General features: G+C 38.1%; 1 protein-coding gene across 4 annotated transcripts in view; it reads right to left on the reverse strand.

The window, feature by feature from the left end:
• LOC131426486 (uncharacterized) overlaps nt 1–16163 on the reverse strand; it is a 570323-nt gene that overhangs the window by 57849 nt on the left and 496311 nt on the right. The window lies entirely within an intron of this gene.

Genomic DNA, 16163 nt, shown 5'->3' on the forward strand with positions numbered 1-16163 from the left:
ATTCGGCCTTGTAAAATTGTGTTCGGCTTCCCGGATTAGTTGGAGTCGGCGGGTACGTTCACTTGTCAAAAATTTCCCATAAGAGTCCAGGTCGGCCAGCGCTTCCTTAGGTTTCATTCCATATTCCTGATGCACTTCGATGAAGATTCGTAGGAGGTGGTCAGGTGTTGTTGGAAGGCCTTCTGATGCTAATAGCATTTTTATACTAGTTGGTGTCATACCCTCGATGCATACTGTAGGTTGTTGATTTTTCATGTATGACAAATACAGACGGACGACGTGCATTATTTTCGGGTCACGAAGCCTTGCTTTTAAGAAGCGTTCGTCGCCATTTGCAGATTGTGAATAGAGATGGTCGGGTATAGAAATTCTTATACCCGAACCCGACCCGTACCCGAGTGATCAGCAAAAAAAATTACCCGTACCCGACCCGTACCCGATTAAAAATTTAAAACATTACCCGTACCCGACCCGTACCCGGTCAATAATAAAAAAAAATTACCCGTACCCGACCCGTACCCGATAAAAAATAAAAAATTTTACCCGTACCCGACCCGTACCCGATTAAAAATTACCTGTACCCGTACCCGACCCGAATGAGTAGTAAAAAGTTTACCAAAATTCAGGATGGAAAAAATAAAGTGTTTTAGATAGCGAGCTAGATAGAGCGTATCAGGCTCTAGTTTGTAAGTAAAATACATTAAAATGCTTGTGTACATTTGTACATATAAATACACTGTGAAGCATGAATAGATTTCCAATGTCTTTGGAACTTTATACTCATTTACAAATGTCAACAAAACGGGAGTAATATCTACTCAAATTTTTCGAGAAGCTTATTGATCCAAAATGTCGTAATACCCGTTGTATTCAATTTTGGGTAAGTATGGTTTTTACGGAACAGTGCGACTTTTGATCTAATTCTTTAGAACCACAAGTAAGCGTGCTCATTATCTTGACACACAAATAAAAATTCACATTAAAATCACTTGAAAAATCACGAACATCCCCTAAAATTAATAGAGTATCATCGGTTCGTTTACGTGAATTGACCAAACATCAAATAATTCACGTGTATTCCCGGTGTGAAAAATTCAATTTTGAAAATGGTGAACTGTGAGGTGTAAGTAGTTTGAACATTTGTGAGACATTTTTTATGGTTACATTTTTACCTTTTTTTATAAGTATAAAAAATAGGTATAGAATTCGCTCAAACTTTCGAAAAATTTTCCGAGGCCCGGAGGGCCGAGTTACATATACCAATCGATTCAGCTCAACGAACTGAGCAAATGTCTGTGTGTGTGTGTGTTTGTGTGTGTGTGTGTGTGTGTGTGTGTGTGTGTATGTGTGTGTGTCCGTATGTGTGTTGTCAACTAAGAGGTCGAGATCTCAGAGATGGCTGGACCGATTTTGATCAAACTAGTCGCAAATGAAAGGTCTCCCCGTCACCCAGAACGCTATTGAATGGTTTTGAGATCGGATGTTTACTTTTTGAGTTATATGAAGTTTTATGTCAAAATTTTCAGTTTTTTGACAATATCTGTCACAATTGACCTTGAAACCAGAATGTGTTTTCAGACTTAGATTCCGCACGGTGATAGCTATCCAACAAGCCATAGATTGTTAAAATCCGTCCATTTTTAACGGAGATATCGATATTTTTGGGTAGGACATATTCCAGTAGTAGGAGTTTCACGCACTTAGTGATAAAGCGATTTTTCTGAGCAAAGTGAAACACGATTCTTTATACTGTTACATACAATTATTTCTAAGTAACAAAAAGACTGTGTATAGCATCTTTTTTCATGGTAATTTGCCTCGAACCGATTTTAGCACGGTTCGTTTTTGGCAACAATAACAATAATAAACGTTCGAATATGATATATATAAACCAGATGATGGCAGCATTTCCGAGTTGAGAACAATGCCATGATTAAATTTATTTAAACTACTTACAGCAATAAATGCTGGAAGAACATAACACCCATATACCATTCGAATCAGTTCGTCGAGATCAGCAAATATGTGTGTGACAAATAATTTCGCTCAATATTCTCGGAGGTGACTCGACCGTTTTCTACAAATTCTGATTCATCTGAGAAGCCGTATACTCCCAAACAAGCATCCTGAATTTCATTTGGATCCATTTAAAATAATATAACTAATTTTGCTCGTAGTTGGCTGAATCGATCTAAGATTCAAATTGAATCTAAGAACCATCTAAGATTCAAATTGAAGGCCTTAAGATCCTATAAAACATCTCGCTTTTTACTCAGATCTGACTTCCGGTTTAGAAGATTCAGGGTGATTAGTATAGAAATGTCTATTCCACGTAAATTAATCAGGTTATCGGGTTTGCAGATTTGGATAATTCATAACCAAATGAACTTATTTCAGTTTTAGTGTTTTTCAATTTTTGATTCAGAAGGTACTACGATTTCTCAAAGATGTCTGCACTGATTTTCAAACATTTTGATTCAAATGTAAACTGTACAGCTCCTTAGGTGAATTTAACTGACTTCGGCTACATCGATTTTCGAATTCTGGTTCCAGTCCGAATCGTTTCTCAAAGCTCACTCGTTTTCTCAAGAAATGCCAACTCGAATTTCAAAAACGAAAATTCAAATTAAAGGACTTACGGTCCCATACAAAATTGGTCAATTTTATCCGATTCTGACTTCCGATTCTAGAATTACAGAGTGATCAAATTTCAAAATTCGAACCGATGTAGAAGGTGACAATTCCAAAAAACTTGAAAGTTGGACTCAAAACTATTGCAATTTATTCGTTTTTGGCCATACGAATTGGTTTGGGTTATGCTGGTTCCTGAATACCGGCTCTGGAAGTACCCTAAATAACTGTAAACTCTGAAGTGAAACTTACGTCGACATTTCATGGAATGTTCAATCAACTGTCACAATTTTAGACTAAATATTACAGGGTAATGAGTGATTAAAATCTCAATTTGCCGCTTGAAATGACGGTCAATAAAATAATGCCCTGAGAACTAAAACACCAAAGAATATTAATGCAAAAAACACATGCGGATTGATAAAAAAAGGTATCATCTCACTGCTAGGTGGATTAAGCTCGTTTTTTTACTACAAAGCAAAATGAATTATGATTTTGATTTAAATTAATCTATCAAATATGCCCGTTTTGTAAGCCTCACAAACCCACACCAACGATGTTAACGGGAGCTGGTGGTTTTTACAGCCATTGAACTTCTGTTCCACCTCTCTTGGAACCCTCAACGAGTGAACACGGTGAAAATTTGAGCATATCGCGTGAAAAGATTTTCACCCGTACTTTTGCGACTGTCACGTATCGAGATTTTCAGTGAAAAGAAACGTAAACTAACTCGACGTCAACATTTCAAAAGGGCCTAAAGAGTGTAATCGTCACATTATCTCCAAACCATTATTTTCTTTTCATAGATAGTCTGAGTGCAATTGAAGCTATTCGCTCAAACGCTGCTTGCCAAAATGAACCTTTTTTCTTGGGCAAAATAAAACAGTCCCTGAACGTCATATTGAATAATAATTATCAAATCACAATAGTTTGGGTTCCGGCTCATTGCTCCATTCCAGGCAATGAAAGAGCCGATAGTTTAGCTAAACGTGGTGCTATTGAGGGTGAGATTTATGAGAGACCGATTGCTTTCAACGAATTCTATAGCGCGTCTCGCCAAAGAACACTTGCCAGCTGCTTCTTGGGATAAAGATGATCTGGGTCGGTGGATGCACTCAATTATTCCTAAAATATCGACAAAGGCATGGTTCAGGGGACTGGATGTGAGTAGAGATTTCATTCGTGTGATGTCCAGACTCATGTCCAATCACTACACGTTAGATGCACATCTCCTTCGAATTGGACTTTCCGAGACTAATCATTGTGCTTGCGGCGAAGGTTACCGCGATATTGACCATGTTGTTTGGACATGCGTGGAGTTTCGTGATGTCAGATCTCAACTAATAAATTCCTTGCGTACCCAAGGTAGACTATCCAATGTCCCAGTTCGCGACATTCTTGCTTGTCGTGACCTTCCATACATGAAACTTCTTTATCATTTCATTAAATCCATTGGAGTTCCAATTTGAATTTTATTTTATGTTAGACTGTTTTCTCTTCCATGAGTTAAACCAATAGCCAACTATAGGATATTGAATATAAGTGGTGAACTGATACAAACAAACCTGAAATAGTTATAAGATCATGTACAAAATAACTGTATTTTATTTAATGTAATTTAAAATAGCAACTCGCTTGATAAAAACAGTGTTTAGATTAACTAATGAGTACCAACATACTAATATGATATTCGAAATGTATTAGGTTTAAACTACTATGTATTGTGGATGCCACGGCGAAGAAAAACTTATGTATATTGCCTATGAAATAAACGTATTTATGAAAAAAAAGGGCCTAAAAACAATTGACAGATTTTCTTTGTTTACTTTCTCTTTCGACTATATCTGCGTTATTATACAAACGTTCGTTACATATTTGGTAATGTTTGAAACATGGAGATATTATCTTTCATCCTACACGAATACTTTGTAGGTACACGTGAAAATTAAGGAGATATTCACAAAAGAGAAAGTAAACAAAGAGCAACTCTCATTGGTTTATGTGCCCTTATGAAATGTTGACATCGAACTGGCAATATAGCTCAACTTGCTGTGCCATCAATCGGTGTCATTTCAAGTGAGGTGACACCACCCAAAAGTGAAGAATAAGAAGAACTTCTATGCAGATTTTCTGAAATAAATATTCATGTTTTTATGGGTAGAATCCTAATGATTTATATGTAAATTTTGAAAATCTCCAACCAATATTTAAAATAACAGTTTTCTGGTATCTAAATGTGATATGAGTACTACACTCCATTTTATATATAAATCAAATAATTTTTACTGGATTGTGCATTAAACAGCTTTAAAATGGCAGTCCATTAAAACCTACGTGAAAAGTAGGGTCTGACCGCAACATCTTAGAGCTAAGGCAGTGTGTCTTATTAAATATGTTATAAAAAAGTAGGGTGGAAAATATTCACATAACTTTTCACGTAACTATGATTGATCGTTTTTTTTAAATGAAAAAAAAATGTTTTTTTCTGGAAAAAGATGCCAGTTTTCAGGTCTGGTTCTAGGCGCGAATGTCAAAACCCCTTGAATCAAATTGTTTATTTTTCGGAACAACTGTTTTGCAATAAAAAATTCTCGTCAACGTGTAAACATATTTATGTGAAGTACAAATGGTCGGGTAATCGATCAGAAAAAAAAATTTACCCGTACCCGACCCGTACCCGAGTAAGCAGTAAATTTTTTTTACCCGTACCCGACCCGTACCCGATTGAAAATAAAATTTTTTACCCGTACCCGACCAAAAACCCGTCGGGTACGGGTCGGGTTTCGGGTAAAATACCCGATACCCGACCATCTCTAATTGTGAAGTAAGACGTACAATGGGAGGACGCATTGGATCAATTTCGAATTGGCTGTCTGTATTCATGTCCTGTGATATTGCAGACGTATTTATGTTCTGTGATATTGCAGATGTGGGTGGGGCAGCTTTGATGTCATTACTTCCTAAGACCGGAGTAGTGTTGTTTTGAATACTTCTTGTTCCTTTGTAAGGGTTGATTGTTTCACCTTTTTGAAAATTTATGAATTTTGAGGCAATATCTGCACCTGGATTCCCGGAGAATTGAACCCGTGCAGCTGCTAGTAAGTCTTTGTCCAAGGGTAAGGTATATTGTAATGACACATTATTGTTATTGTTGTGGCAGGTATTGTTACTATTAGTGTTCAAGTTGCTGTTGTAGTGCACATTATTGTCGTTGTTGTTGTTGTTGTTGCTGCTGCTGCTGTTGTTGTTGATGTTGTTGTTGTTGTCGTGTTTGCTGTTGTTGGTGTAGTTGTTGTTTTTACTGCGTATACTGTAATTTGTATTATTTTGCTGTTTCCGCTTCCGATGTTTTCGTCTGATGTTTGCTTTTTCTGCTTGTTTTTCTTGCAGTCGTCGAGTGCGCTGTTTTTTGTCATACTCGCTCCAGTCGCATTTCCATATTTTTTTGCTGCCGATGAAGCGCCAGCCTGACGTGACTTCCGAGTCAGCTTTTTCTTCCGGTGAAGGTTCAGCATACTGGGCACTGATTCCCATTTCTTCAGCAATACATGGATGAGCTTGAGGGACTTGCTCTTTATTCATTATTGCTTCATTGCACAGTGCTTTGATGTCGTCCAAAAATTCTTTCGATGATAAGCTGCATGGTGGGTCGATACTTTTTATTTCATTAATATTTGTTTGCACGCCGTCAATTTTGTTTTCGAAAAAAGTAAACACTTTTTCAAGGTTTACTTCTGTCTTAGTGGACAGTTGCTTGTTGGCGGTTTTTATGTCAGCTAAAAAAGTTTCGTCGCGTTCATTCAAAAGTGATGAAATGCGATTTATGACTTTACTGGCCGCGTTGCATGTATTAATGTTTACATTTTTTATGTCCGTTTCTAGCTTCAGCAAAAGAGATTCCATGCTGTCGAGAGCGTCATGTGATACTTTCATGCTTTTTATTTGTGCGAATAAAGCATGGTTTGCTTCAATTTGGGCACGGACTGTTTGGTTCAATTCCTGCTGTTGATGAATAAGTTTTTTCATTTGCAGTTCTTCGGCAAATTCCTGCTGACAGTCAATACAGAGAGGTACCATGAAGGTCCTTAATAATTCTTCGTGGTTTCTCTGTGTTCCCACGCAGGCTGCATGAAATTTTCGATTGCACTTTCCGTGACACTTCCAGAGATAGCGATTGTCGTAGACAGTACAATTACTAATTCCGCACTTCTCCATGTTTACGCGACGGTATGTTAAAAAATGATTACTATTTAAAAAAGAGTGCCTACTTGCACGTTTGCGTCGAAATAAAAAAGTTTAAAAAAAATTATAAAAATATTTATATATATATATATACGCGCGCGATATACTGCGACACGAGTCCCGTGAACACGTCCGTTCGGTTGGACGGATGGACAAAGAAAAAACTCCTACACCGTTCCGGTTGTGATGAAGCTGTGGCATATGTTTGGCGTAGTGACTAGATGCCAATTCAGGCCAGAATAGTGAGGAAGTTTTATGATTGCGTAGGAAATTAAAGCCAGATTTATTCTACCTTCGCTTAGTTTGAACGATCGGCAGCGAGGTCGGGCAGCATACGAATAAAACCCGATCCGTTGAAACTGCTTGGGCCTGACCCGTACCCAGGATTTCGTTTCGTGAGAGGCCCACAGATAACAAATAAAACGTCTAACTGATGATTATTTATTTGAAAAGTTCTAGTTTCGTCTAACGACTACAATTAAAGGAAGGAAGTAAATAAAATATAGGTGCGCCTTTAGTACCTTTTGTATCTTGGAAGTCTAAGTGCAGATTCAAAAGTACAAATCAATTAAAAAGAATACTATAATACACTAATACTTGCTGTCGATGACGTTATTTTTTTCGATATAGTCCACGAATAGTATAGAATAACAATTACAAAGAACCCTTTTTATGACCTCTCCGCTCCATTTAGCCTCCTTAGACTGCTTCGGAGCACTCGTGCCGTCTTTAGTCCATTGTTGGGTAATCATTCTGTTCTCTGGCTTATAAAAATGGATTCAGATTTCGTGAACATCTTCGAGTCTGCATCAGCATAACCAAATATGCTACCGAAGTGTGCTCGCGTTAGTAATTTTATTCCTCAGTAATATCTCTTTCATCTGTAGGATATTTCTCAAACTGTGGTATTTGCGCTCAATACTAATCTTTTGGGTGTCTGTTAGCTTGCGCAGCTTCATTTTCCCTTTTTTCCAGCATTATTTCATTTAGTTTTAACATTGTTCTTTGTAACTGCATCGGCGGGTTTCATTGGTAGAGCAGTTTTGATCATCACGGTCTCGAAACTAATATTTCACGGTGGAATTTGAAGGAACCTCACTATGGTTATTCGTTTTTTGTCTCTCAAGAATTTAGTAAAATAACGAACATATTTTTTTAAATTTTATGATAAGTATAAAAAATTAATGCGCAAAAAATATACATCAAACCAATCGGAGAAAGTGTCTGATTTCGGGAGGGGCCCCTTTTGTGTACGTGCCTGGCTTGGGCGATGAGTCAACTTTCAGCTTATGGTTATCAGATGTACAACTAGGCTTCCGCCGTTTTCCGATAGGTGGCTGTACCGGCTGAGGCTAGTCGAAATACATAGATGATAATGCCTTTAAAGTGAGTGTGTACAGTGCCTAACGAATTGTCATCGCCGTTTCAGTGACAGTTGTTCTTGTTTTCGTATTATTCACGCTCGAAAATGTCTGTTTATGTGCCCAATTCTCGCCATTTGCGGGAAGTTTTACTTTTCTGTTACAATTCGAAAAAAATCTGCAGCTGAAGCGCATCGAATGCTTTCAGAAACTTACGGTGATGCTGCTCTGAGTAAAAGAACGTGTCGGGAGTGGTTTCAACGTTCTAAAAATGGTGATTTCGATGTCGAAGAATAACATGATGGTAGAAGAGAAAAAACCTTCAAAGATGAACAACTAAAAGAGCTTACCGAATCGTTGAGAGTGAGTCAGCAAGCCATTTCAAAACGTCTCGCTAGAAGAAATGCGACCCCAATATCAAGAGCGACATGACAAAGTCATCCTCCAACGCGGCAATGTTCGACCTCATGTCGCAAAAGTGGTCAAAAAGTACCTGGGAACGCTGAAACGGGAAGTCTTGCCCCACCCGCCGTATTCCCCAGATGTCGCCCCTTCTGACTTCCACCTATTCCGTTCGATGGCACACGGCTTGGCAGATCAACATTTTCGATCCTTCGAAGAGATGGAAAAATGGATTGCTTATAGCGTCAAAAAAGGACTCCTTTTTCGAGCCGGAATCCGAAAATTGCCGGAAAGATGAGACAAAGTTGGACAATACTTTGCAAAGTTGTACACCTGATAGTTTTTGGATTAGTATCATCAGTGCAGTAACAGTTTGTGTTAAACTGCTAATGCCATCTCACGGTTCAACGTAAATTGCTGAGTAGACAAAAAGTAAATGCATTTTGCAAATCGCAACTGCTTAGCGGTTCACACTGAGGTCTCGTTTTACGCTGGGAATATGCACTGCGAAAAAAAAAACGCGTAACCTTGGAAATCCGTATAAAAAAACCGCTTAACTTCAGAATTCCTCGTAAACAAATGTAACATGAAACGTCGAGATCAAATGCAATCTAAAAAAAAAAATTTTTTAAACGAAAATTTTCTACGTGTCAAAAAGATGACTTTAAAAAAATCAGGGATAACAAATGATCTCGACGTGTAATGCATTTCTAAGACAAAAAAAGAAAACCGGATAACTTTAAAATTCGCGTAAAACTTTCGTTTAAAAAACGGCGTAGGAAAAGACCTTAGTATATTTTGAACTGTGAAGTGGCATTAGTAGTTCAACATAAACTGCTAGAAGGATTCTTAGTGTCAGACGGATCGTAGCACCAGCCACTCAATGGTTCTGGACGCTAAGAAGTCTGTTGAAACAGAAGGTCTACGTTCCACACAAAAAAATGTAATACCAAGGCTTTTTTAAACTGCTAAAGCACTGATGAGTCGAAAACGAAATGTAAAAAAATTAAAAAAGTCATATGCGCTTAGCAAAAACTGGTACCACGTGATTTTTTTTCTTCTGAGACGTCTAAAAGTGATTCGAAAAAAAAAGCGTTAACTGTACGTTTGCTTAGCGGTTTATGTTGAACGGCTAGATCAGGGGTTCCCAAAGTGGTCGATATAGACCCCTTGGGGGTCGATATCCTTTTTGCGGGGGTCAACGGAAACCAAAACTTATTATGGGGGTCAACGAGGTCTAGAAATCGACCGCCTATTGCGTGATATAAGTTGTTATTTAAAATATTCAAGCTAAAAAGTTGTGTGTTTATTTGACCATCCGCAGAAATTGGTAAGTATTTTACATTAATATTAAAAAAGTAAGAAATTGAACTTTCAAAGGAATTTACTAATGGGGGTCTGAGGCCTAAGTTAATTTTAGTAAAGGGATCCATGACCCAAACTAGTTTGGGAACCCCTGGGTTAGATGGTATTAACACTTCAACCTAAACTGCTAATGCGCTGATGAGTAGAAGACGAAACGTAAAACAAATGGAAATATTCTGAATAAATTAAATCTAGAGAACATATTTTTTGAAAAATAAACATGTGGGCAATGAGTTTATCCCTGTTTTCAGGTGGGTTATCACCAATTCGACAAAACCGTACTATCGAACAGTAGTTGTAGCACATTAGAATGTGCCTCGATTTATAGAACATTCAAGGATGACCCTGGTTCGAAGACATTATGTTCTGCTCGTGTATCAAACCAAAAATGTCTCATGTCTGAACAATTTCTAAAATCCACTATAAATCTTTCCATCCATCCATCCAGTTTGACTGCATCCATCATTTTTCATCGCAACCCGTAAACGATGACAACGGATAACAACAACACTTCAGTTTCCCCGGGTTCGGTAGGTAGGTGAGGCAAAAAAAAAGGTATACTAGTACGAGTACTCGTCTGGAAATGCCATTCTTCAACACAATACAACAATCAGCTCAACCCAACTCAACTCCCTCTCTTCCCGGTGTTCGCTTGTGTAGTTGTAGTTAGTGGCGAAGCGAGAGCAATCGTGACAAGTCGCAACAATGTTTTCCGACAAAAGTTCCGACTCGCTTCTGGCGTCGATCCAAGTTGGCTGTTCGAGGTTTGTCAACGAGTGACAGAGAGCAAAGCACTATATAACTATATATTACCTTTTCTTTGCGTTTCGTCTTAGACTCGTCAGTGCAGAGCAGTTCAAATTGAACTGCTTATTGCAAACTTAAACAGTTCAACTTGAACCGCTAAGCAGACGTAAAGTTAATGCTATTTGCAAAACACTTATATACTTGGTACCGAAGTACCACGTCTTTCCTGACGTGCCGAACGAAAACGTTGTTTTCGGCTTATTCTGGCCGATGCAGGTATGGTCATTTAGGGGTTATCCTATGTTTGTGCTTAGGGCTGTTGAACTGTTTAAGTTTGCAATAAGCAGTTCAATTTGAACTGCTCTGCACTGACGAGTCTAAGACGAAACGTAAAGAAAAGTAAAAACGGTTATGTGCCCTAAGCACAAACATAGGATAACCCCTAAATGATATATATTACCATTTCACAGATTTGTTTTGATTTGAAATACGCGAAATGAACCAATTTGCACAATCGACGGGCAACTCTTCAGATCGGCGAAAAAAAAATCCAATCTCAAATTGACCGTAATAACCGCCACACTAATGAAAGTCGATTCCACTTCAAACATTTCGGCATCGAAATCGTCCACACAGTTTAGACTAGGATGTCGTCATTCGTTCGTTCCATGTTCTATGGTCGGTCTGAATTAAGTCTGTGAAAATTCGTGCAGGAATCGAAGTAGGCCCAAACAAAAAAGCACCGAACGCTCTCTTCGGTTGTGATGGTGAAAATCAATCACCCAAAACGCAAGGCTTGCTTCGATTCGATACAGCCGCAAAAAGCCCTTGAGCGAAGTTCGCCTCCCCACAGAAGACGTTTTTGGTGGTCGTTTGGTGATTGATTTCGTCAGTCCTCTACCGGCAAGCGATGCCAGATCTACGGAAATCTCCGTTGAACTACGAATTTCGGGAAATCTAAATGGTCTACGGATCGGTAAATAAAATCAACGAAAATCCGAAGTCTTCTACGAAAATCTACGGATTTGACTAGAAAAAAACTTGTAAATTCATGTCTTCTGCGACCGATATATTCGAGCGACAAAATGTGAAATCTGTCATTTTATGCATGACGTTCTATTGCATTCAGTCATTTTTGGCTTTGCGTTACCCGCAAATGTCATAATTTTTGCTTTGTAGATTCATAGTTTACATGTGAAAATACTAATGGAAGTTTTAGCTCGAATCATGGTTTTCGACGATGTTTTAACACGTTTCGCAACAGATCGTGTAAAATTTCTGAAATAAAAATTATTCTTTACAAAAATAACTGCAGATAATTGTGAAATTGTTTTCTGGTAAGGTAAATTTACAATTCTGGTTTCGACACTGCATATGAAAATAGCAAGCTTTTCATTGGCTTTTTTCCATGAGTTTTCATTTTTTAGACGCTTTTATAAAAACTGCATTCGAGATGTGTTATAGATATTGACTGATTTGATACCGTTTAACCGTTTAAAATTTTGTAGTTCTGAAAAGGACCATTCGGTTTCGAAAGATTGCGTGTGTTTGCATTGTAGGAATTAGAGTGGCAGTATGAGACGGTTTTCTAAATAAGTTCTTCACGTTACTTCTGGGGTCTTGAAAAGGACCGTTAGTGGCTTCGGAGTTCTGGAAAGGACTATTTTGTTAAGGATGATTTCGTTTGAAGAATGGCGCCATTCCAAGTCATTTATAAGCTTGAGCCTTGAGCTAGAAGAAATAATTACATAAACGTAATTGTAACACAAGTCGTACAATCGCTCATATATGTCAAAATTTTATAAATATTTGAGTAAAAGAAACTATCAAAATGCTGTACGGGATTCATTTCAGAAGGGAAAAATTGTGGAGTTCTTTACGATATTAAATACTTTTTGAACATTTTTCTCGATCACGAAGCAGCCAAATGCTAGCTTTATTTGCGTTCGTTTGATGCGAAAGTGACACAAAACTAATCAAATTATTCTCGATTTGCTAAACTGATGATTTTTACCTTCGATTTAAAAAAAGTAGTCTTAATAGTTCTTCAGTTCACATTTGAAGCCATTAGAAGGTCTGATTTTGTTTAATATTCCCCATCGTTGTCCACTTTTCGTTGTATTTTTTGCCAATGTAAACTAGCAGCAGTTGGATGACGCAATCGCTCTTGTTTGAACCGAATACCTTCTACCCTTATTTCTATATATTCTGTACCTATTTCTGTACTGTTTGTATATTCTGTACGTTCTGTTTATTGTTTCTGTACTTGTTCCTGTGCTATCAATACGTTCTTAGCCTGTTCGTTTACTCTCTACAATTGTGTATGTTCTCTCTTCACATGTTCTAATACTTTTTGCACTTGTTCATGAGCTTCCTGTATTTGTTCCTGTACTTTCTGTATCTGTATCTCTACTTCTTACGCTTGTTCAAGGACTTTTACCTGTACCTTCTGTACCTATTCCTGTAGTGTCTGCATTTGTTCCTGAATTTGCTGTGTTTTTACATGTACCCATTCCTGTATTCCCTGTACCTGTTACTATACTTTCTGTATTTGTTCCTGCATTTCCTGTATTCGTTCCTCTACTTTCTGCACTTGATCTTGTACTTTCTGTGTTTTTTTTCATGTACCTTCCGTACCTGTACCTGTACTCTCGGTATCTGCTGCTGTGCATTCTTCACTTGTTCTTGAACATCATGTATCTGTTCCCTTGTTCTTTTTGCATTGTGTAATGCACTTTCTGGATTTGTACTTACTATTTTTGTACATATTTCTGCTCTTCTTGTACTTGTTCCTGTTATTTCTATTTAACTTTCTGTACTCTCTGCTCTTGCTCATGTACTTTCTGTATTTGTTCTTGTACTTTATGTACCTGTACTTGGAAAAAGTTTGTTTGTGCACCCCTAAGTTTATGCCAGGTGCACATACCCATATTGACTGATACGTGCTTCTAGCATAAATTTTGGTGTAAAAAAATTTCTTTCCCATTAAAATTACCACAATCTGTACAGCCAAAATTCGTTTCGTCCGAGATGTCAGTTTAGGCATTACACAAGTGTTTTGCAAATAGTATTAAATTCACGTTTGCCTAGCGGTTTATGTTGAGCCGTCAGGTTGCGCTAGCAGTGCAACAAAAACTGCTACGCACCGATGAGTCAAAGACGAAATGGAAAATCGGTCAAAATGGGTATGTGCGCCTAGCATGAATTTAGGGGCAAACAATTTTTTGCTCTTTCCTCTTCAAATAAATAACCATTATTGCCTTTTTCATATAGAAAGGTTATACAATCACCCGAAGGGCCAAATATCATATTCCATTCGACTCAGCTCGACGAGCTGAGAAAATCTCTCTATGTGTGTGTGTGTGTGTGACGTTTTTTGCACCAACATTTTTCGGATACGGTTGCACCGATTTTTACAAACTTAGATTCAAATGAAAGGTCTTGCGGTCCCATACGTAATTCCTGAATTTCATCCGGATCCGGAAATATAGGGTAAAGTGTTTTAAAAATTTTATATCAGCACTGACAATGGCGAAAAACCGTAAAAAGTTTTCTAAATCGACCTCAAATCTTCTCCAATTGATAGTTCTTATCAGTAGACGGTCAAACAAACCGATTTCGGTTTGAAGAATCGACGAAAATTATGTTGAAGAAGGCCACAGTTTTATATGTGATAGTATGATTGAAATGAGAAAGGCACCATTACACCACTAGAGGGATAAAAATAGGTTTAGCCTTTTTCTATAGAAAGGTATTAAATTGCTGGAAAAACCGACTTTCGAACGGAGCCTCGGAGACCCATAATGTTATATACCATTTGACTCAGTTCGACGAGATCGGAAAATGTCTCTCTCTCTCTCTCTCTCTCTCTCTCTCTCTCTCTCTCTCTCTCTCTTCTCATCTCTCTCTCTCTCTCTCTCTCTCCTCTCTCTCTCTCTCTCACTCTCTCTCTCTCTCTCTCTCCTCTCTCTCTCTCTCTCTCTCTCTCTCTCTCTCTCTCTTCTCTCTCTCTCTCTCTCTCTCTCTTCTCTCTCTCTCTCTCTCTCTCTCTCTCTCTCTCTCTCTCTCTCTCTCCTCTCTCTCTCTCTCTCTCTCTCTCTCTCTCTCCTCTCTCTCTCTCTCTCTCTCTCTCCTCTCTCTCTCTCTCTCTCTCTCTCTCTCTCTCTCTCTCTCTCTCTCTTCTCTCTCTCTCTCTCTCTCTCTCTCTCTCTTCTCCTCTCTCTCTCCTCTCTCTCTCTCTCTCTCTCTTCTCTCTCTGTGTGCGTGTATGTGCTCTTTTCGAAGATATTTGAACGCGTTCAATTTTGTCAGAGATGGCTGAACCGATTTTAACAAACTTGGGCTCGTTTGAAAGCTACTGTCGGGCCATTGATCGAACTCGAAGACTTTTGGTTCCGGAGATATGATTGTATAAGTGACGTGACCGACAAAACACGTTGATTTTTATCGCTCTTATGTATATAAGGGTGCCAATATTTTGGGATCACCTCTAATTTCATAAAGCGCCAGTGCTCAAAAGTTTAAGCACCTCGAAAAATGTCCTCAGCCAAAATTTGAACTAAATCGGACATGCTCGGCGGTTAAGGTTTGACAATTTTCGATCTTGAAAGAGCACCAATGGGGGGGGATGTGGGGCGGGCGAGTACGTGAAATTTTCAAAATCGAAATTTTTTTTTTATGCTGAAACTCTTAAAACTGCATGAAACGTCGAGATTTAGTGTCATATAAAAAAATTTTTTTTGAAAAAATCAGCTTTCTGGGACTGGGAATTATGATTTTTTTATAAGTCCCAAAAAGTCGATTTTAAAAAAAAAAATTTTTTTTCGAGATGACACTAAATCTTGACGTTTCATGCAATTCTAAGCCTTTTGGCATCAATTTTTTTTTTCGATTCCGGAAATTTCATGTATACCACCCCTCCCCCCCTTCCTCCTATGGTGATTTTTCAAGATCCATGAAAATTCCACTAAGTGGACTAAGAAGGGTTTTTTTCAGATTAACATCACTGTGCTCATACAAATAGGCAACGCAAATGTAAAGCACTAGTTTGGAAAAATGATGCTGACTGTGTGACACTGAAGCATGCTTTTGTGAACTATTCGAATCAATTTTAATCAATTGGTGTTAAAATTGGTATCCGAAATTATTTAATGAAATATATTTTCATGAGACTGTTATGAAAGAAAAGAAAGGCATTATCACACCACTAGGTGGATTAAGAGGCGTAACGAATGCTTGTTGTGGAATATGGCGTTCGTGCTCTAACAGACGCAAAAAGCAAAAGATCGCTTAAACAATTTAGAGATAATGATTTTGATGTGAGAAATGGAGAACATGAAAAACCATTAAAAAGTTCGAAGACGCCGATGAAAATGATACTTCTAGTCAAAAGCGAGTGGCAGCAGCAATACTAAA

The sequence above is a fragment of the Malaya genurostris genome, chromosome 1 (assembly GCF_030247185.1).
Source record: "Malaya genurostris strain Urasoe2022 chromosome 1, Malgen_1.1, whole genome shotgun sequence".
Classification (NCBI taxonomy): domain Eukaryota; kingdom Metazoa; phylum Arthropoda; class Insecta; order Diptera; family Culicidae; genus Malaya; species Malaya genurostris.